The following is a 22,716-nucleotide window of genomic DNA, read 5'->3' as shown; positions in this document are numbered from 1 at the left end:
GGCTCGGACATCAGACAGGGAATAGCAGATTGCATAACAAGTGCACAAGATTTTGTTTCTCTTACCAAGATTTAGAAGATTTTCTTTAATGTTTCTTGATTTGCTGTATGTTCTATGGGTTAAGATTTAAATTTTTTAAAATATAGTTTTCAAAACTTATTATTTGTTTTCCAAGGAAGAGATACAAAATACATAGACACAATTAAAAAGTTCTGAAATATCCAAGCTCAGATTAAAGAGTTACAAAAGAAACAATTTGTCTATGACTCGTAAACCACCAATATATTCAAGGTATTTCATTCTCAGATAAACAAAGATACAAATATAGATATAATGAAATATTTTATATCCCACTGGTTATGAAATATTTTATATCCCACTGGTTACATATCCCATATGAGATGCAGATGATGAAAAATTATTCTATACATTGTTAATAAATAATATACACAAGTTTGCACAAGGAATATCCAGCATGATTTCAGGACTTTAAACAGTATATTATAAATCAATATTATTACCTTTTAATGCTATCTTGGCCAGTTGCTCAGTGCTGTAGTTCCACAAATGTCTGGACATAACCAAAGAGCTATTTCACATCAGCTGCAAGTTAATCCTAATTTTATGTAGTATGTTATATAAAGAGAACTGGAAGAGACAGCCCACTCATACTAGAAAGAGAACAGTATACATGTAAGCATATTTGTTTTTAATCTTCTTTCCCCTTTTTAAATTAGAGGTGATTCATTACTCTTTCTAAATGAGTTGGAAAAGAAGTAAATAGATTGAATAGAAACCAGAAGATTTTCAGTATTGGGTAAAGGATTATATTAGTAGCTTAACAAAGTAAATGTATGGCTGTCGTTTCTTTACATTAAAAATAATGGCAAGATAATCTTAGAAGTGCATTAGAAGTACAGTTTTTCATAGGGTTTTAAATGATCATAAACATTCTATAGCACTTAACATGCAAAATTAGTTTATTAATTTGAAATAATTTCAAAGCATTTTTTGTATTTATAAGATAATACATATATTCAGTTTATACATTTTCTACAATCTTACATATTTGTGCTGGGTGGTTTTTAAAGGGTAACACATAGAGGTATTGTTGTGGGAAGTCAGGGACCCCAAACGGAGGGACTGGCTGAAGCCATGGCAGAAGAACATGGATTGTGAAGATTTCATGGGCATTTATTAGTTCCCCAAATTAATACTTTTATAATTTCTTATGCCTGTCTTTACTGCAGTCACTAAACATAAATTGTAAAGATTTCACGGACACTTATCACTTCCCCAATCAATACCCTTGCAATTTCCTATGCCTGTCTTTACTTTAATCTCTTAATCCTGTCATCTTATAGCCGAGGAGGATGTATGTCACCTCAGGACCCTGTAATAATTGCATTAACTGCACAAATTGTACAGCCTGTGTGTTTGAGCAATATGAAATTTGGACACCTTGAAAAAAGAACAGGATAACAGCAATTGTTCAGGGAATAAGAGAGATAACCTTAAACTCTGACCGCTGGTGAGCTGGGTGGAACAGAGCCATATTTCTCTTCTTTCAAAAGCAAATGGGAGAAATATTGCTGAATTCTTTTTCTCAGCAAGGAACATCCCTGGGAAAGAGAATATGTGCCTGGAGGTATAGGCTTATAAACAGTCCCCCTAGGTGTGCTGTCTCTTATGGTCGAGACTGCAGGGGTGAAATAGACCCCAGTCTCCCATAGCTCCCAGGCTTATTAGGAAGAGGAAATTCTCGCCTAATAAATTTTGGTCAGACCGGTTGATCTCAAAACCCTGTCTCCTGATAAGATGTTATCAATCACAATGGTGCCCGAAACTTCGTTTGCAATTTTAATTTCACCTCGGTCCTGTGGTCCTGTGATCTCGCCCTGCCTCCACTTGCCTTGTGATATTCTATTACCTTGTGAAGCACGTGATCTCTGTGACCCACACCTATTCATACATTCCCTCCCCTTTTGAAAATCCCTAATAAAAACTTGCTGGTTTTGAGGCTTGTGGGGCATCACAGAACCTACCAACATGTGATGTCTCCCCTGGACACCCAGCTTTAAAATTTCTCTCTTTTGTACTCTGTCCCTTTATTTCTCAAGCTGGCTGACGCTTAAGGAAAATAGAAAAGAGCCTATGCAAATATTGGGGCAGATTCCCCGATAAGGTATAACTTGTTTTATTGAACTTCACTTCATTGCTCTTTGCATGTAATGCATTTTTTACAAACTGAAGGTTTTTTACAAATTGATAGACTTGCATTGAACAGTCTATCAGCACCATTTTTACAACAGCAAGTGCCCTCTTTTTGTCTTTGTCACATTTTGATAATTTTCACAATTTTTAACTTTATATTATGATTATATATGTCATGGTGATGTGCGATTAGCAATCCTTGATGTTACTAATTGCTTTGGGGTGACACAAACTGTGCCTATGTTAGTAGTCAAACTTAATAAACAAATGTTTTATGTGTTCTGACTGCTCCACTGACCAGTGTTTCCCTTGTCTTTCCCTTGTCTGCCTTCCTCTCCTCAGGCCTCTCTACTCTCTGAGACACAACAGTATTAGAATTAGGCCAAATAATAAACGTACAATGGCCTCTAAGTGTTCAAGTGAAAGGAAAAGTTGCATGTCTTTAACTGTAAATAGAAAGGTAGAAATAATTAAGTATAGTGAAAAAGGTATGTCAACAGCTGAAATAAGCTCCAAACTAAGCCTCTTGTACCAAATAGCTGTATTATGAATGCAAAGGAAAAGTTCTTGAAAGAAATTAGAAGTGCTACTCCAGTGAATGCACAAATTATAAGAAAGTAATACAGCCTTATTGCTGATATGGAGGAAGTTTTGGCTATCTGGACAGAAGATCAAATCAGCTAGAATATTTCCCTTAGCCAAAGCCTAATTCAGAGCAAGGCTCTTACTCGCTTTAATTTCATGAAGGCTAAAGGAGAGGTGAGGAAGGTGCTGAGAAAAAAAAAAAAAAGAGCTTGAAGCTAGCAGAGGTTGGTTCAGAGGTTTGAGAAAAGAAAGCAAAACATAAAAGTGCAAGGTGAAGCAGCAAATGCTGATGTAGAAACTGTAGCAAGTTACCCAGAAAATCAGGCTTGGATCATTGATGAATGCGGCTATAATCAACAACTGATTTTTAATATAGATAAAACAGCCTTTTATTCGAAAAACTTGCCATCTAGGGCTTTTATAGCTAAAGAAAGGTTACTTCCTGGCTTCAGATCTTCAAAGGACCGATTGACTCTCTGAATAGAAGCTTATGCAGCTGGTGGCTTTAACTTGTTGCCAATGCTCATGTACCATTTCAAAAATCCTAGTGCTATTGAGAATTACGCTAAATCTACTTTGCTTGTGCTCTACAGATGAAATAACAAAGCATGGATAAAAACATAACCTGTTCACAGCATGGTTTACTGAATATTTTAGGCCCAATGTTGAGCCTTCTACTTAGAAAAAATATTTCTTTTAAAATATTACTGCTCACTGACAATGCACCTGGTCACTTGGTGGTTCTAATAAAGATGCCTAGGGAGATTAATGTTGTTTTCATGCCTGCTAACACAACATCCATTCTGAAGCTCATGGATCAAGGAGAATTTTGATGTTCAAGTCTTATGATTTCATAAATACATTTTCTAAGTCTATTGTTGCCAAAGATAGTGATTCTTCTGATGGATCTGGGCAAAGTCAGAAAGGAATAACCATTCTAGATCTCTTTGAGAACATTTATGAATCATAGGAGGTCAAAATATCAACATTAACAGGAGTTTGGAAGAAATTGATTCAGCCCTCATGATACCTTTGAGGAGCTCAAGACTTCAGTGGAGGAGATAACTGCAAATATGGTGGAAATAGCAAAAGAACTAGAATTAGAAGTGGAGCTTGAAAATGTGACTGAATTGCTGCTATCTCATGGTAAAACTTGAATGGATGGGAATTTGCTTCTTTGAATAAACAAAGAAAGTAGTTTCTTGAGATGAAATCTAGTCTTGGTGAAGATGCTATGAACATTGTTGAAACAACACAGGATTTACGATATTGCATAAACCTAGTTTATAAAGCAATGGTAGGGTTTGAGAGGGTTGACTCTAATTTTGAAAGATGTCCTACTGTGGATAAAGTGCTATCCACAGCATTGCATGCTACAGAAAAATCTTTCATGAAATGAAGAGTCAATTGATACAGCAAATTTTGTTGTTATCTTATTTTACAGAAATTGCCACAGTCACCTCAACCTTCAGCAACCACCAACTTGATCAATCAGCAGCCAATAACGTGAAGTCATGACCACTCACCAGCAAAAAGTTTATGATTCACCAAAATATCAGATGATCATTAACATTTTTAGCAATAATGTATTTGTCATTAAGGTATGTACTTTTTTTAGACATAATACTATTGCATACTTAGTACACTACAGTACAGTGTACACATAACTTTTATATGCATGGGGAAGCCAAAAGAATTCATAGGACTTGCTTTATTGTGATATTCACTTTATTGCAATGGTCTGAAAACAAACACACAATATCTCTGAGGTATGTTTCTCCTGGAGTAAAAATTTTGATATAAGTAAATAATGATGATAATTGAGGATTTGTTTGTATTTTTAAATGGCACACCACCCAATTATCCTATCAAGATGTATACTGATGCTCAAAACAGTAAAAAATTGCTGTTGCTTAATTTCAAGTGGATAATGTATTATTTCCTTAAGAATCTTTAATTAATTTAGTTTATTAAGTGGTAGAGAATATAATTTTTAAAGTATTAATTTAATTGTCTAACATTATCGGTGTTAACCAAAGTACACCGTAATTTCTATATGTTCTAAAACAGGTACTCAACACTTTTTATATTAAAAAAAATCTCCATGGATAATTACTTGAAGGACTGCTCATTTAAATGCAAATCAATTCTCTTGAGATAAAGGGCATTCAACAGTTAAATACCACTCTCCGAAAAGAACTTTATTCTGAAATAATATATTCATTAGACATTAAGGTTATTATGTGGCTCCAGTAGCCTGAGTTAATAATAGGGATTAAAAGCCATTAACTCTATGTATTTTATCCATTATATTATTTCCATTTACTTTGAATCTAAAAGAAAGAATTAATGTCTGCTTTTTCTAATAGAATTAACTTTTTCAATAAGTATTAAATAACAATTCCACATAATATTTTATTTTAAAATTGATTTTTATACTCCCTTGAATCCTTGAGAGTTTTCCCTAATGACTGTGCTTAATACCTGGGTGATGGGTTGTTCTGTGTAGCAAACCACCATAGCAAACCACGTTTACCTACATAACAAACCTGCACATCCTGTACATGTACCCTGGAACTTCAAATATGAGTTGATATATATTAAAAAATAAACTTTGTACTGTCTCCCTTTCCTACCTGTCTTGGGCCAAATTGGGAAGTGGGCTCAGACTGTCTGCTCTGTCCGCCCCTTCCTCTTGCGTTATTCTCCACAGTGCCCTCCTCAAGGCAGCATGCTGCTGTACTTGTTCTTAGCTTATTTGTATGAAGGGCATGTATTATTTTCTATCCTAAGACCCCACCACTGCGTTTTCAACCCATGACATAAGCATTTATATAAATGTATGCCTCATAAGTGTCATTGCAGATACCATATGGTATTTTAAACACTGGTCATATTACACGCGATGGCTTACAAGAATAAAAATTACGTTTCTTGGATGTTTAAAATTTGTAAGAACCGGCCGGGCGTGGTGGCTCACGCCTGTAATCCCAGCACTTTTGGAGGCCGAGGCGGGCGGATCACGAGGTCAGGAGATCCAGACCATCCTGGCTAACACGGTGAAACCCCGTCTCTACTAAAAATACATAAAAATTATCCGGGCACGGTGGCGGGCGCCTGTAGTCCCAGCTACTCGGGAGGCTGAGGCAGGAGAATGGCGTGAACCAGGGAGGCAGAGCTTGCAGTGAGCCGAGATCACGCCACTGCACTCCAGCCTGGGCGACAGAGCGAGACTCCATCTCAAAAAAAAAAAAAAAAAAAAAAAAACCCAAATAATTAGAGACTTGCAGCCCACAGGGGAAGATAAACGATCAAAGAGCCTGATTCAGTTTAGTGGCATAAGACTTCTGTGAGTGCAGATGGAAAGTGCATTGTAAAATCCAGGGCTTCAGATTAAGGACTGCATTCTGGACGGTAACACCTCCAGTCTCCTACCGCTGTGATTTTCAGAACTCGGGGAGCCAAACATTTACCTGCTTAGCAGGATACAAGGGAATCCTCTGAGGAGATGGACTTGCTTAAAATAAAATACATACTGATAATGACATTTGTGGAACAGGTAAATTTAGTTCTATGACCCAGGCATGGAAGAATAAGAGAGGTGGTAAGAGAAAGAATTGAAGCTTGAAAAGGAAAGAGCCACAACATAAAAATTAAAGATAATTTAGAAGATTAAATGTAAGTGAAAAAAATTAGAAGATTAAATGTAAGTGAAAAAAATTTGTAAGAACCTCCAAATGTCTTTTAAATTAAAATACATCAGTGTTCATTTATTACCGATATGGTCAGTCTTCATAATCTTTAGAATGAGATTCTGTTAAATCAAAATCGACAAAGTAAAAGAAATCCTAAATTTTGTATTTTATTTGTTTTCTCATTATTACTTTGTAAATTTAGGAAAATATATATTAATATACATTAGCTATAATATGACAAATGCCTATGCCTAAGCCAGAATTAAAGGATTTGCAATTATATCTAAAAATCGGAAACCACTGTCAAGCTATTTCTTTTCATGCACCTTGGGGCAAGGAAAAAAGAAGGGATCAATGGACAAAATTACCTATTGATTTCTCAACGATGTGCATCCTTTTTTATTATAATAAGTTTTATTTTTCCCTTCTAGGTGTTAGTGCATTGGAAAATCATTTAAAGAATGTATCAGCTAATTGAAGGCTTATGTGTGAGTTTGACTTTTTATGATTATATAGAAATATATTTCCAAGTGTCTTTCCTTAAAAAAGTTAGATACTATTTTAATTTGCATAGTATAAGTAAGACTTTTATCATTATTTACTTACATTGGATCTGCAAGGGAAGCCCTGCAGTCAAATTTTATACCCACTTGATGCCAAGATTGGCTGGTTGGCTCATTAGATGTTATTGCTGATTTTTGCTCTTGCCTAGAGTCTCTATATATTCCGTCATGGGTCAATACAGGGTTTCTTACTTGCATGTCCAGTTCGCTGTGCTGGAGTCAGTTCCTTTAAATAGAACCAGAGCAAAAACCAGAGACTTGGAGCAATGTAATCGTGTGTGTGTGTGTGTGTGTGTGCGTGTGTGTGTGTGTGTGTGTGTGTAGACTAGTATAGGTTGAAAGAATGTCAGATAAGGATCAATTTTGCATAGCATAATATGAGGAGAATAATCGTCTGGAAGTTAAAATTATAGAGTGTTCAGATGGTAAACTGCAGAAACTTATGATACATAAAAGGAAGGCCCTAAAAAATAAGAGGATGTAGTGCTCATGAAATAAAAACTGAGTAGTCAAACCGAACATCAAGTTCTCCCAGAAAGTGAGTTAATTAAATGAAAAGAAATATTAATGGTTGAGTTTTAACATACAGTGGCCTTAGTTCTTCTCTCCTCTCCTCTAAACCTTGGACTTTCATTCACAGAGTAAGTGGAATATGATATAACTTCTAGTCTTACAGGATTTGAATATTGTAGATAATTTACAAATGATTCAGGCCATTTAGAAAACTATTGTTTTGCTCTCCTGATTCTTTGACTCTGGCATTCTTCTCCTTGAGATCATGTATTAGCTAAACTGATTCTTATTGAAAACACAGGTGCTGAGGGTAACTCAAATCATGTGTATAACTGATGGACTATGTGAATTTTTCTGTATCCTCCACCTATGTCTGTTGGCAGATGTCACTTATACCATCTGCTTTTATCTTTAGGTAAACAAGATTCCTGCCAGGCTTTGACTTCTACCCTTGGCCTTCCTATACAGGGTTGTAAAGAATCATCATGATGTATGTTTGAAATTATGTTTAACAGTATTACAGTCAATATAGACTAAATTTTGATGGAGTAACAACCTCAGAACTTTTACAATCATTGCTGGACTGAGAGAGAAAGAGAGAGTGAACAGGGAATGTCACATGAGCAGAGAATGTCACTATCTCAACTGTAAAAAACAAACATTACTTCTACTCACATTTCATTGCCCAGAACTAGTCCTATACCTGTGCCTAACTGGAAATGAGCACAAACTATCGTGTCTATCATGCTCAAGGAGAGGAAATTGGTTATTGGTCAGTGTCAATATTGTCCACAAATGTGAATTACATTTTATAAGGTGTTGACTCTGCCTGTCACCCACAAAAGAGCTTTGAGTACAATTGGCAAACCGTATATGCTATATTTTTAAAACAATATTTCTCTTCCATGTGTTAAATGTAATAATTGTTTTAGATTATTTAACTTGATATATTACTAAGCTTTTTTTTCCTACTCAAACAAAAAGTACTCTTACAATCAAAGAAACATGTTTGTTGTTGTTGTTGATTTAATTTTCAAACACACTTGAAGGACTCAAAACACAACCACTCTTTCAAACCTCAAATATCAACTAAGTTATAATCAGTATCTTTTGTATGGTAAGGCACTAGACCCAGAATAACAGAAGAAAAACAATGGAAGATAAATTTAAAAGTTAATGGAAGAAAACATAATTATGGAGAGTTACAACTATTACATGTTTACTTTTAAACTGGTAATTGATATCTAAAATAAGTAAGGGTTTGATATGGGGAGAATAGTAAACGGGAGATAGGAGCACTAATTTTAAGACACTTTTTTGACATCAGTTAGTAAAACAATTTTGGAAAAAAACAATGATCTATGTTTCTTAAATCTAATTAATTTATATTATTTCATATATATTTTTTAAAATGAGCTATCCTTCAAAATGCAACCGATTAGAATATTTTACTATCTTTTCTATGAAGTTTAAGGTTTAATAAGCTTTCACTTTAACTTTCTAATACAATGGAATAATTTCTATTGTCATTTTATTGTGTAATACTATTGTAAAGCTTTAAAACGTAAAAAAATACAAAAACATAAAATTTACATTTTATATGAAGATACAATTTGTAAAACAATTTGGAACATATTATTCTATTACAATAAATTATCCTGCAAACTTTTAGGGTTGTTCTTTGCTTCTAATATCCCATATGAGAATTTACTAATCTTAAGCTGTCAGATCTTACTTTTCTCACTTCCTTAACCATATTTTCTGCCTTCATCTCACCCTTGCATTCTCAAGCTTTCTTGACCTATGGCAAAATAAATATTAATATGAATTCATAGACAGATGTATATTTATAGATCTGTGGAAGATTAATATCTCATATCCATTTTTTGTTGTATTTATTTATGAATTTATTTATTCATATGGCCCAGTTTGGCTTTTTGAAATGATAGCCTCATGAAATGTTTCATAATGATATCTTTATTCTGTGACTGGATTAAAATTTATGTTATTTCTGTAAACTCAGTTTGAATTACTCCATCTTTGATGTCTATAGTATGGAATTAACACAGTGGAGTTTATGTGCTTCATGGGACCCTTAAGTGCAAACTTGTAAAATCTTTCATTATTTCAATAATTACACATGATAATAATTTAGAGACATGAGTGACATCTAAACTTTGAAAACGGCATTGTGCTCTTTCTAAATGTATTATGCAGGATTTCTCTCATTTTTCTTGTCTTAATTGTTTAAATGCATTTGAGCAAAGTTTCCATTTACCTTGCTAGTTGTTTTAGATGGCTGCCGGATCGCTATTCATGAAGGAAGGACTAACAGATGGAGACCCGCTACTGACTTCAGTAAACCTAAATTATCTGAAAGTGGTAGAATAAGAGAAAGGTTATGAATGGTGATGACATTGAGCCCAGGTTAAATCCAGGAAGCCAATACCCAGTTTTATGTATAAAGTTTGAAAGATGTAAGATGAGAGAAAGACATATTGTCAGTAATGAATCAGTGTAAATCAGAACTTGGGAACTGATACTGTTAATTGTCTTCTGGAGGCCCATTTAATTGTGGTTTTTGAAAATTATGCCACGAGGAGGAGATATTTGTGTTCTCTCATGAGCGTGAAAGCAGCGTTTGGTGTTGCGTTATTCCAACTGCCATTTGCTATTGGTGATCGTTCTTCTCTAGAGAATGCGCAACCTACTCATCTGACAAAGGGCTAATATCCAGAATCTACAATGAACTCAAACAAATTTACAAGAAAAAAACAAACAACCCCATCAAAAAGTGGGCGAAGGACATGAACAGACACTTCTCAAAAGAAGACATTTATGCAGCCAAAAAACACATGAAAAAATGCTCATCATCACTGGCCATCAGAGAAATGCAAATCAAAACCACAATGAGATACCATCTCACACCAGTTAGAATGGCAATCATTAAAAAGTCAGGAAACAACAGGTGCTGGAGAGGATGTGGAGAAATAGGAACACTTTTACACTGTTGGTGGGACTGTAAACTAGTTCAACCATTGTGGAAGTCAGTGTGGCGATTCCTCAGGGATCTAGAATTAGAAATACCATTTGACCCAGCCATCCCATTACTGGGTATATACCCAAAGGACTATAAATCATGCTGCTATAAAGACACATGCACACGTATGTTTATTGCGGCATTATTCACAATAGCAAAGACTTGGAACCAACCCAAATGTCCAACAACGATAGACTGGATTAAGAAAATGTGGCACATATACACCATGGAATACTATGCAGCCATAAAAAATGATGAGTTCATGTCCTTTGTAGGGACATGGATGAAATTGGAAATCATCATTCTCGGTAAACTATCGCAAGAACAAAAAACCAAACACCGCATGTTCTCACTCATAGGTGGAAATTGAACAATGAGATCACATGGACACAGGAAGGGGAATATCACACTCTGGGGACTGTGGTGGGGTGGGGGGATGGGGGAGGGATAGCATTGGGAGATACACCTAATGCTAGATGACGAGTTAGTGGGTGCAGCGCACCAGCATGGCACATGTATACATATGTAACTAACCTGCACAATGTGCACATGTACCCTAAAACATAAAGTATAATAAAAAAATAAAAATAAAAAAAAAGAAATAATACCACACATCTAAAAAAAAAAAAAAAGATTGATAAGCTGGCTCATGTGATCTTGTGGCTCACCCTGGAACTGACTGACTCAGTGCAAGAGGACAGCTTCAGTTCCCTATGGTTTCATCTCCTGCCAACCAATCAGCACTCTTGACTCACTGGCTTTCCTCCACCCACCAAATTATTCTTAAAATCTCTGATCCTGGAATGCTTGGGCAAAACTGATTTGAATAATAAAACTCCTGTCTCCGCAAAGAAAAAAAAAAGAAAATTATGAAAGATTAAAGATGGTTGATTAAATGAAATATAAAGTTCTAAATTTAAAAAATATAGGAAAATCGTAATTATAGATATTATTTCATTTAACAGCCTTTGCTATAGAAAGTTAAAAGGATTGTTCAAAATTGAAGTGAGTGATCACTGGTCCATCTTCAACTAAACAGCCATGGAAAAGTAAACATTTTTGGAGGAAAAAATATTTTATTCTTATTTAAATATATACAATGAGTTCAATAATACTATGAGTTTTTAATTGTATTCTCAACAATCTGCTAATGTTGAATTCACAGTATAAATAATGTAAAAACAAACCCTCATGTTTTATAAAAGTTCAGAAAATATTACAGTTAAAGTTTCCAATGTAGTTGATGAAAATATCTACCTTATATAATACATGCAGTGTATTAATAATTCAATAACTTTAAACAATAAATTTTATGTAGTAAAATGATGAGTTAAATTATTTATATTTACATGAGGTATTAACAATATGCCTGTGGCCGGGCACGGTGGCTCACGCCTGTAATCCCAGCACTTTGGGAGGCCGAGGCAGGTAGATCACGAGGTCAGGAGATCGATACCATCCTGGCTAACACAGTGAAACCCCGTCTCTTCTAAAAATATGAAAACAAAAATTTAGCTGGGCTTGGTGGCGGGCACCTGTAGTCCCAGCTACTTCAGAGGCTGAGGCAGGAGAATGGCGTGAACCTGGGAGGCGGAGGTTGCAGTGAGCTGAGATTGCACCACTGCACTCCAGCCTGCGTGACAGAGCGAGACTCTGTCTCAAAAAAAAAAAAAATGCTTTCAAGAGATCACTTTGGCATACTAAAATGTAACAGTTTTAGCATATTACAATATTAATGTGCAGAATGTTGAAATATTTATATATTGGTTTATAGAAAACTGAATTGCAGAATTTAGACTTTTGCTATTGTTTAGAGATGTGCTGCTTCTAAACATTTTTTCTTCAGATTCACATATTTCATGGTGTACTTAAATATACAGATCTACATGAATCTACAGATCCACATATTTCACGGTCAATTTAATATATATTATATTTGCTACCTTACATATAAATGTTTCTATATCCTATATATAGACACACATACATATATATATATATACATACATAGAATATTGTTTTTTAAAGGGCAAATCTCTATTGTTTATAACAGCACAATGGTAACATGCCATACAGTTATAGAAAGCTATGTTATTACATAACTTTGAAAACAAATATTTTCAGATTTTGCCCGCTTTCTGTCTCTGATTGTTTACAATAGACATCTAAATATCTGCAAAATCTGACCCCTAATATTTCTGGGAAATTCTAAGATGTTTCTGCCTTGGTCATAACAGTGTCTGTTTCTGCTAGAAATTCTAGTACTGCACCAGCCAACAATATCTTTTTTGCACCCTACAGGGGACAGCAATCTCTGCTGGCTTTTGCCTTTTAGCGGATCCCTGTTTTTCCTCTGAGTACAGCAGTTGCCCAACTAAGGTGCCACTGTCTGTCTTTTCTTTTCCAGGTACTCATGTCTATGGGAAAGTGTGCGTGTGTGTGTCGGGGGGGGCGGTGGTGGGAGGAGAGTCTGATAAAAGCCTTGTCTTTACTTTGGAATTGATTATAGGAGCCACAATGCTCTACAAGTGTTCAATATTTACATGATTTCTATTGAGCTTTTCTTTTTTATGTCCTTTTCTCAAAAACAAACTGACCAGTACAATTAAGAAATATACTAATAGTATTTTATGGACAAACATTTGAATCATAATAAAATAAAGAAACAATGATTCCCACAGAAACATATATATATACACACACATATATATATATATCACAATTTATGGATTATTTAATTGTCCCATGAATCAAGGCAAGAGACTCAACAATGAAAGAAACTCCTTCCTTGGTGCCCTCTTTCATTAAATTATTAGATGCCCCAAGTTAAAAGGCCTGAGCTTTGGCATCAGTTATAAACCATGTGATTTATATCCATTATCTAATTTTCCATTCACTACTTAATCAGATGAAAAAAACTAATATTTTTCTAGGGACTATAATTTGTTCAAAATCACTTATCTAATAAAGGTTAAAGCCAAAATTTAAACATATATCTGCCAGATTTCAAAGTCTCTGCTCTCCCCGTAATGATATGCTGCTTCCCTTCTGAAAATATAACTAATGACCAGGCTTTTGCCATATCAGGATTCAGTTAAATTATGAAAAGAGTTATCTGAATTTCAGAGAAAAAGATGTAATATTTTTCACGGTACAAAATAAATTGACTATCCTATGGACAATAATGCCAGCTGTACCAGAAGACAAAAATATTAAAATATTTATAATACAAGGTTTAATAACCGTTATTTTTAGTAGCAAGTATATTTAAAAATGACTTGAGTGTCACCCACCTTTCTGATGTATTTATCGTATATAATCACACAATGTGAAAAACATTATTTGGTTTGGGGAAAACAGAATACAAATGTTTAAAACATTTTTACCTTCTTTTAAACCCTAATCCATTTGGAAAAAGTATCTTCAATATAATTGTGTCATTAAATCACAAAAATGGAAATTACGTTAACAGCAGGATGTTATCTTTTATTGAGGGCAAACAGCAGGGTTGCTGCTAATGAGAACATCATCAATTTATCAGCAAAAGGTCAGCCTAAAGAGTTCTTTACCTAACTTCTCCCTAAGTAGTTATTTTCCCCTTTTGATGGCATATTGCACTGACAAGCTAGACTCATATGTGGCTATATTATTAGGAATCAATCTCTATTATAACAAGAAATATGTAATTGCAAGATACACATTGAGTTTGGTAGAATACTCTGAAGTTAATTTCTTTCTCTATACAAGATATTAAGGTAATTGTGGTAATGTAACTTTCTTGTTCATTTATTTTTTAACAGTCTGACATTATATTTTAGTATGTTTTCATGCAAACATTTGGAAGGTGTAAAAGTATATTAAGTAATGCATAAGTTTATGCATGGATTAAGATAGGCCTTAGTCCACATTGACGTGATTTTTATTCTTATTCTCCTACTTGCTTGCTCTTCTAACAGAAAGATGAAGTGGTAATCAAAATAACAATATCATTTATTGTGAATGTGCCATCTGCCATGCACTAGTCTGTTTTATAAACACCTTTCTTTTTAATTAATAATGACCTTTTAATACTTACAATGATAAATTTTTCTTTGCTTTTCTGTAGATATTTGAAGGCTGTCACAAGAGTTTGTGAATATTTGATTAGAATTGCTTTACTAATGATATTCAATAGTTTAGATTCAGGTCTTTGGAATATAAGGCTGTGGAAGTTGTTGATTACATCACTTGAAAGTCTGTGCTTATAACAGCAAAATACAGCACAGAATTACTCTAATTAATAACAGGAATACTACTATGAATAAAAAGTAGCCATTAATTCTTCAAAAGTAAGGCCTAGGGCAGGCAGATTCCATCAGGCACCTCATTTTCCAAACCTTGTCTCATTATGACTTTTGTTTTGAAACGAAGGAGACTAAATAACTGGCCAGTGGGCTAAAACCTAGAGAGAAAAAATTAATTCAAACCTCACTTTTCCAGTGTTGTGATGGTTAAATTTATGTGTCAACTTAGGTAGGTCCTAGTACCCAGATATTTGGTCAAATGCAAGTCTAGATGTTGCTGTGTAGTTATTTCTAAAGGGTAACATTTAAATCAGTAGACTTTGAATACAGCAGATTACCTTCCATCATGTGGGTATGCGTCTCTAATAATTACTTGAAGACTCTAAGAGAAAAAAGACTGATGTCTTCTGAAGGACAAGGTATTGGGCCAGCAGATTACTTTTGGACTGGAGCTACAACATGACTTCTTCCCTGGGTCTCCCAACTTCTGGCCGACCTGGCAGATTTGTGACTTGCCAGACTCCAAAATTACATAAGGCAATTCCTTAAAATAAATCTCTCTCTCTCTCTCTCTCTCTCTCTCTCTCTCTCTCTCTCTCTCTCTCCCCCTCTCCCTCCCTCTCCTGCTCCGTCTCCCTCTCTCTCTCTTTCTAATCCATACCTAATATTCTATTTGTTATGTTTCTCTGTATAACCCTGATTAACACAGTTTGTGAATATGCCACTGTAACTGAATTTTTAATGTTTTTTTTCTTCTCCAAATGTATATATATGTATACTCAATCTTTATAATTTCGGGTGCTTTTCACCCAGTTTTTTTGATAGCATTTTGGCCTTTCTTTTTAATCACCATAAATGTTTTTCACTTCATCTTTCAAAAACTAAATTGGCGGCCCTCAAACAATTTAGATAGGGATTAGTCTACAGCCCATATCATCTTCTGGCATGCCACAATGCATGTTGTTTTTTGCATATCATCTTTATTTTTCTCTTTTTGATAGTTATTATATGAGATAAAAAGAGAACCATTTCTCAGTGATGTTACAGACGAGTAAAGGGAGTATACAGATAAGTAAACCCACAATTGTAACACAACATGAAATATGTCAGGGCACATAGATGTTGCACATTTGGGATGTAAGCCTACTATTAGAAGGGCCAGAGGAGACTTGCAGATGGAAATGATTCTTAGGCAGGTATCTGTAGGGTGAGTAGTAATATTTAAAATAATATATATTACCCTTTGTATGTTTCTGTAACTAGCCTATGTGTTTTGCAAGCATTAACTCATTTAATTTTATCACAAAAAATAATGCTAATTGTTATGATTTCCTTTTTTTTTTTTTTTTTTTTTTTTTTTTTTTTTTGAGGCACAGTCTCGCTCTGACGCCCAGACTGGAGTGCAGTGGCCCGATCTCAGCTCACTGCAAGCTCTGCTTCCCGGGTTCACATCATTCTCCTGCCTCAGCCTCCCGAGTGGCTGGGACTACAGGCGCCTGCCACCAAGCCCAGCTAATTTTTTGTATTTTTAGTAGAGACGGGGTTTTACCGTGTTAGCCAGGGTGGTCTCGATCTCCTGACCTCGTGATATGCCCACCTCGGCCTCCCAAAGTGCTGGGATTACAGGCATGATATGATTCCCTTTAAAAAATAAGGCCAGGCGTGGTGGCTCACGCCTGTAATCCCAGCACCTTGGGAGACCAAGGCGGTCGGACCACAAGGTCAGGAGATCGAGACCACCCTGGCTAACACAGTGAAACCCCGTCTCTACTAAAAATACAAAAAATTAGCTGGGCATGGTGGGAGGCGCCTGTAGTCCCAGCTACTCGGGAGGCTGAGGCAGGAGAATGGCATGAACCTGGGAGGCGGAGCTTGCAGTGAGCCGAGATCGCGCCACTGCACTCTAGCCTGGGCGACAGAGCGAGGCTCCGTCTCAAAATAATAATAATAATAATAATAATAGTAATAAAATAGTTAAAAATGAAGAGACATCCAAAAAGGTAAAAGAGATGAAGGCAAGAAGAAAAAGTTATCTTGGCGAAGGGATCAACGTGGGTGAAATCATGGCAAGAGATAGCATGGCAGAGTGCAGCAACTGAGGTATATTTAATGTGACCTGGTTGTTGTTTGTTTTGTGTTTGTGTATATGCTATGAGTATTTTAAAGACCAGGGAGGCCGGCCACAGTGGCTCACAACTGTAATCCTACACTTTGGGAGGCCAAGGAGATTGGATCACCTGAGGGCAGGAGTTCAAGACCAGCCTGGACAACATGGGGAAACCCCATCTCTACTGAAAGAAATACAAAAATTAGCTGGGCGTGGTGGCGGGCACCTGTAATCCCAGCTACTTGGGAGGCTGAGGCAGGAGAATCGCTTGAACCCAGGGGGCAGAGGTTGCAGTGACCCGAGATTGTACCACTGCACCCCAGCCTGGCAAAAGAGCGAGGCGCTGTCTCAAAACAAAACAAAACAAAACACCAGGGAATGAGGAATGGGGATAGTAAGCAACAATCCCAGAGTAATAAGCAGAGACCATGTTTAGCTTTTTGGACTTTACAATAAATTTTCATATCTTTACATGATACAAAAATTTAATATTTTCTTCTATGTATTTTATTTTGTTGGGGATAGTATCCTGATTTTAAAATACGAATTAAAATTATAATTGTGTTGCTGAGTGTATTTTTCTGTATGTAGTTATAAACATGCCTACCTGGTGGTGGTATTGTGAAGATTTTCAGCAGTTTTAAATTTAAACTTGCTTATCCACGGTTGCAAATATTTTTACTAGACTCTTACTTTTCTGTCCCACTTTTTGTTCAGTATCCCATATGAATTTTCAAAGAAAGGGCACTTAAAATTTTCTGGCTGCAGTTACTAATTGACGGACTCATTATATTTACCAAACCTAATTCATACATGAAGTACCTTTTATATAAGCTAAAAGAGAACTGAATTCATATGTATATAATAATGCTTATTACACTGATACCTGATCTCATTTATTTAGTTCCCAGCCTCAATTTCTGCATTTGCCAAAAGAATGAGTAACCACCCTTCGCTGTGTTGAAAAAGATAGTAAAAATATATGAGGCAATGTTAGAACTCAAGAGTCTTTCTACAAATGAGTACTATAGTGTATACGTTTCTGGAGTAATGCACTTTTCACATTTTTTTGTGTGTTTATATGGCTCTCTTTTCCTGTATGATTTCAGAAACAATGTATGCAGCTTTTGGGACTAAGTCTCTTAACCTAACAGCATTATTTAGAATTTCAATTCAAGAACACTTAGTTTGGCAAAAATGTTTTGTTTTATACAAACAGATTAGATAACATATTGTCAAAATCTTGTTTCTTTAACTTCGAAAACAGGTTGCAGGCTGTCAATATTGATGACTACATTATATAGGAGTTAGCATATATCATGCTCTTTGAATTGGTGATCTTAATTCTACAGTATATGTTAAATAGAATTTTAGTTTACTAAGATATATTAAACCAGTTAGGGATAACTGCAAAAAGTGAAGATGTAGAAAACTGTGCACATTACAGAGTCTCATGCTATATATTTTTCTATCAATAAATGAAATTACAAAATTAGATAAAATGATTTAACTCCAGTTAAGTGAAGATTGTCATGGTATTTTCTTTAAAGCAACTTATTAAGTTAATTACTTAAGGATTTAATGTTTAATCTGATACTCCTTTGCACTAGTGATAATGTTTAAATCAGTATATTCTTATCAAGCACTTAGTAGCCTATAATAGCATAATCATATGACTCTAAAAATAAGAATTATAACCAGAAAGGCTTACAGCAATTACAATGGAAAAACTAATGTCCCTACCATAAACTATTAGACTTCCATTGTAGTTATTGCCCTAATGTAGGTATCTAGACCCATACATTTGACAGTTTAAAGACCAAAGTTCTCAGAAATGTTTTCTCTTTCCTAACCTGTATTTTAAAATAAGTTAACATTGCTAGAAGGAGTTACAAAAGCACCAGTCAATGCACCCATAGATCCAATCCCTTCCTTCTTTCTATTGTCTATTTCCACATTTTTGCTAGTATATGACAATGTCTTTTCACCATGTGCAGAGTGACCAGCTTTACCCCTTAGCTCTATGTGCGCTTTGTCAAGGACTGAAGTAGAAGTAAATAATATACCCGTTCTAAGCCTAGGCTTTTGGAGGTGATTTATGGGTAGGTTTCTATTTGCAAGTGTGTGTCCCTCGCATTATCTTGAGGACGTGCCTAGGCTGTTCTGCTGTCCTGGATGGAGCATTTGAGATGCATGATGAAGGACTGAGTTAAACCAGCTGCCCAGCATAGATAAGCTGAGCAGAATAACTTAATTTTTTTCATTAAGTTTATTTTCCAATTAACAGAAAGAACATCTGTAGCAATGCTTTTGCCTTTGTTAGCTGTAGCAAACTTGCTGGTTTATGCAAAAGTGTAAAAGTGTGACACACATAGATCCAGCTAAACAATAAGAAGAAACTGGTATTTATATACACAAGTATATTTATATACATAAACCATCACATTGAGTAGTTTGATCTCTTTTCCCTACAGGAAGACATATAATCAGCTTTCTTTGTTCTGATACAACCATTCAAAAAAGAAAAACAAAGGAAGGAGGGATGATTTAATATGTGGAAAAGCTGTACTACCAGCAAAGATTTGGTAGTACAACTCTTGCCATCTTCCGATCACACATTGTTCAGATGTGCTTTGTAAAAGAGTGTTTTGATCTTTAACTAGAATTTCAGAGAGTTTTTCAAAGCAATATGGCTCTTTATAATCTTTGTGTCAACATCATTATCTTTTTTACATATAGGAAGACCTTTCCCCCTTCATGATGCATAAAAGAAAAGCAAACATTTAAACTTCCTACCTTAGGCAATAATTGCTTCCTGCAAAGTGTCAGCTCATTTGTGAGCTGTTTCATGTACTCGCCAAAATAACGAAGTTATTTTATGTTTAGAAAGGCTCTAAAGATGATCCTTCATGATGTAGTTCAATTGTCCACCAACACTGACTTAATATGTTAATATCGACTTTATCTTTTTTCTCTAATTTTTTTGTTTAAAGGAAAATCTTCACCATGATTTAAATTAGCCCTCCAAATATAAGTTGCAGAGATAAAGTTTGTGTGTGTGTGTGTGTGTGCGTGTGTGTGTGTGTGATGTAACACCCAATACTTATTTAATTTGGAAATAATACTTTTTCTATTTATGTGATTTTTAGCAATTTTAACTCTATATTATTTGGGTTAAAAATAGCAGATAACCTTAAGCAACTTCTGAGGAATCAAAATAATTCAATTTCATAAATAAATATTAAATATATATTAAATACCAGGCACTTTTTTAGTTCATTAATTAATAGGAAAAAATCTTGCCTTTCCTGGAAATTATACTCTAGTTGAAATTTTCTACAGTTGGCACATAATTGTTTTATGATTAATTAATTTATGGCGCAAGAACTTATGTAATAATACTACGTGTGAAGTTCTTTTTGACGTTGGGGTATGGTATAAAAAAGAGTTATAATACATGTCAACATGGAGTACATTGATTTGTGGGTTGTGGAACAGAGGATGTAAACAATTAACAAATAATTAGGCAAGACAGTACAAGTTGTGATCAGTGTCATAAAAGACATTTTCAAAGAGATGAGAAAAAAAGTAATTAGAAACCACATATGATAATCCAAACTAACTTCTCTAGAACAATGTTATTTGTGTTAAGATCTTATAGATGAGAATGAGCAGGACCTGCAGAAAACTGAAAGGATATTTTGACATATTCAGAGTATTAAAAAAGAGTATAAAATACAATCAAACCTAAGAGTAATGAAAGAAGCACAAATCAAGCAAAAATTAGATATGATTTAATATATTAGACTGGCAAATTATTATCTGATAACTTTTGAGAAACGAAAACTCTCATACATTGAAGAAGTTACAGTAAATTGATTATCAATTTAGAAGTATATACTATTACTATTTAGTAATATTTACTAAAACTACTGTATTCTTTGGAAGTGGGTAATGGGTACAGGCTGGAAAAATTTTGGAGTGCATGCTAGAAAAAGCCTCTATTGTCCTGAATGTACTGGTAAGTGTCACTCTGGTGAAGACTCAGAAAGAAGCCTATTGAGAAAGTCTCAACCTTCTTAGAGAATACTTATGTAAGCCTGAAGAGAATTTGCTAGAAATAGGAATGGCAAAGACCATTCTGATGAAGTATCAAATGGAAATGAAGCACATATTATTGGGTAACGAAGGAAAGGCCATCCTTGTTATAAAGTAGTAAAATAAAAATCGCTGAATCACATTCTGGTGTTTAAGGTAAAACTCGTGAGTGATAAAACTGGGTATCAGAGGCTTTGGTTCCCAAAGGAAACAAAGAGAAATCAGTTTCTCTTATGATGGATGGGAATTAGTGTTAGGAAGATGAATAGCAGCTTACGAACGAGGCAGAATGGAAGAAGTCTCTTAGGCTATGGTCGATTAGACGCTATTGCTTGGTTGTCGCATGCTGTGCATCTGAGATTGCAGATAAGAATTCAAAACTGCAGATCAAACAGATTAAGTAATGAATGATAGACTGTTATTTAAAAAGAGAAAGGAAAATTTGTGTGTAAGTATGGGTTATTTGGAATTAAAACTTTGATTGCTAAAAGAAAATATCAGGAGTAGCTAAAAGACAAAATTAAGGAAATACAATAAAATTCACACTTTGAAATACAAATCAATCATGATAATTAATCCAGGAAATCCAATACTATTAATAGCCATTTCAGAGAACATAGAGAAAAGGATGGTTGAAATAATTTGTACAATCCCCTAACCACCTCCTTGCTGCCATAGCCCTCTTTTGGCTGGCAAATTGTTAAATGAAATGAACTAAAATTAAAATGAAAGACTTTAGATATACTACAGATTTTTTTTATTATACTTCAAGTTCTGGGATACATGTGCAGAACATGCAGGTTTGTTACATAGGTAGACACGTGCCATGGTTGTTTGCTGCACCCATCAATCTGTCATCTACATTGGGTATTTCTCCTATAGCTATCCCTCCCCTTGCCCCCCAACCCCCAACAGGCTCCCTAACCCCCAGTCACTGGTGTGTGATGTTCCCCTCCATGTGCCAATATGTTCTCATTGTTAAACTTCTACTTATGAGTGAGAACATGAGGTGTTTGGTTTTCTGTTCCTGTGTTAGTTTGCTGTTCCTGTGTTAGTTTGCTGAGAATGATGGTTTCCAGCTTCATCCAAGTCCCTGGAAAGGACACGTACTCATCCTTTTTTATGGCTGCATAGTATTCCATGGTGTATATATGCCACATTTTCTTTATCCAGTCTATCATTGATGGGCATTTGGGTTGGTTTCAAGTCTTTGATATTGTGAATAGTGCTGCAGTAAACGTACGTATGCATATGTATTCATGGTAGAATGATTTATAATCCTTTGGATATATACCCACTAATGGGATTGCTGGGTCAAATGGTATTTCTAGTTCTAGATCCTTGAGGAATCACCCCACTCTCTTCCACAATGGTTGAACTAATCTACACTCCCACCAACAGTATGAAAGCATTCCTATTTCTCCACATCCTCTCTAGCATTTGTTGTTTTCTGACTTTTCAATGATTGCCATTCTAACTGATGTGAGATGCTGTCTCATTGTGGTTTTGATTTGCATTTCTCTAATGAACAGTGGTGATGAGCTTTTTTTCATGTTTATTGGCTGCATTAAGTGTCATGACTAAAACACCAAAAGCAATGGCAACAAAAGCCGAAATT

The 22,716-nt window shown here is 35.1% G+C and overlaps 1 long non-coding RNA gene and 1 pseudogene across 2 annotated transcripts in view; both read left to right on the top strand.

The window, feature by feature from the left end:
* LOC134809575 (uncharacterized) overlaps positions 1–22,716 on the top strand; it is a 168,394-nt gene that overhangs the window by 132,817 nt on the left and 12,861 nt on the right. The window contains exons 3-4 of one of the 2 annotated variants that reach the window (XR_010155651.1): positions 4,244–4,400; positions 6,926–6,982. This is a non-coding gene — a long non-coding RNA (uncharacterized LOC134809575). Of the gene's footprint in view, positions 1–4,243; positions 6,042–6,925; positions 6,983–22,716 lie in introns of those variants that run through there. The other variant, XR_010155650.1, reaches the window with a different exon arrangement.
* On the top strand, positions 10,168–10,280 carry LOC112208907 (small nucleolar RNA U3; annotated as a pseudogene).

Source organism: Pan troglodytes, chromosome 2, assembly GCF_028858775.2.
Source record: "Pan troglodytes isolate AG18354 chromosome 2, NHGRI_mPanTro3-v2.0_pri, whole genome shotgun sequence".
Taxonomy (NCBI): Eukaryota; Metazoa; Chordata; class Mammalia; order Primates; family Hominidae; genus Pan; species Pan troglodytes.
The sequence above is the reverse complement of the archived record's forward strand: the minus strand, read 5'-3'. Positions and strand labels throughout refer to the sequence as shown.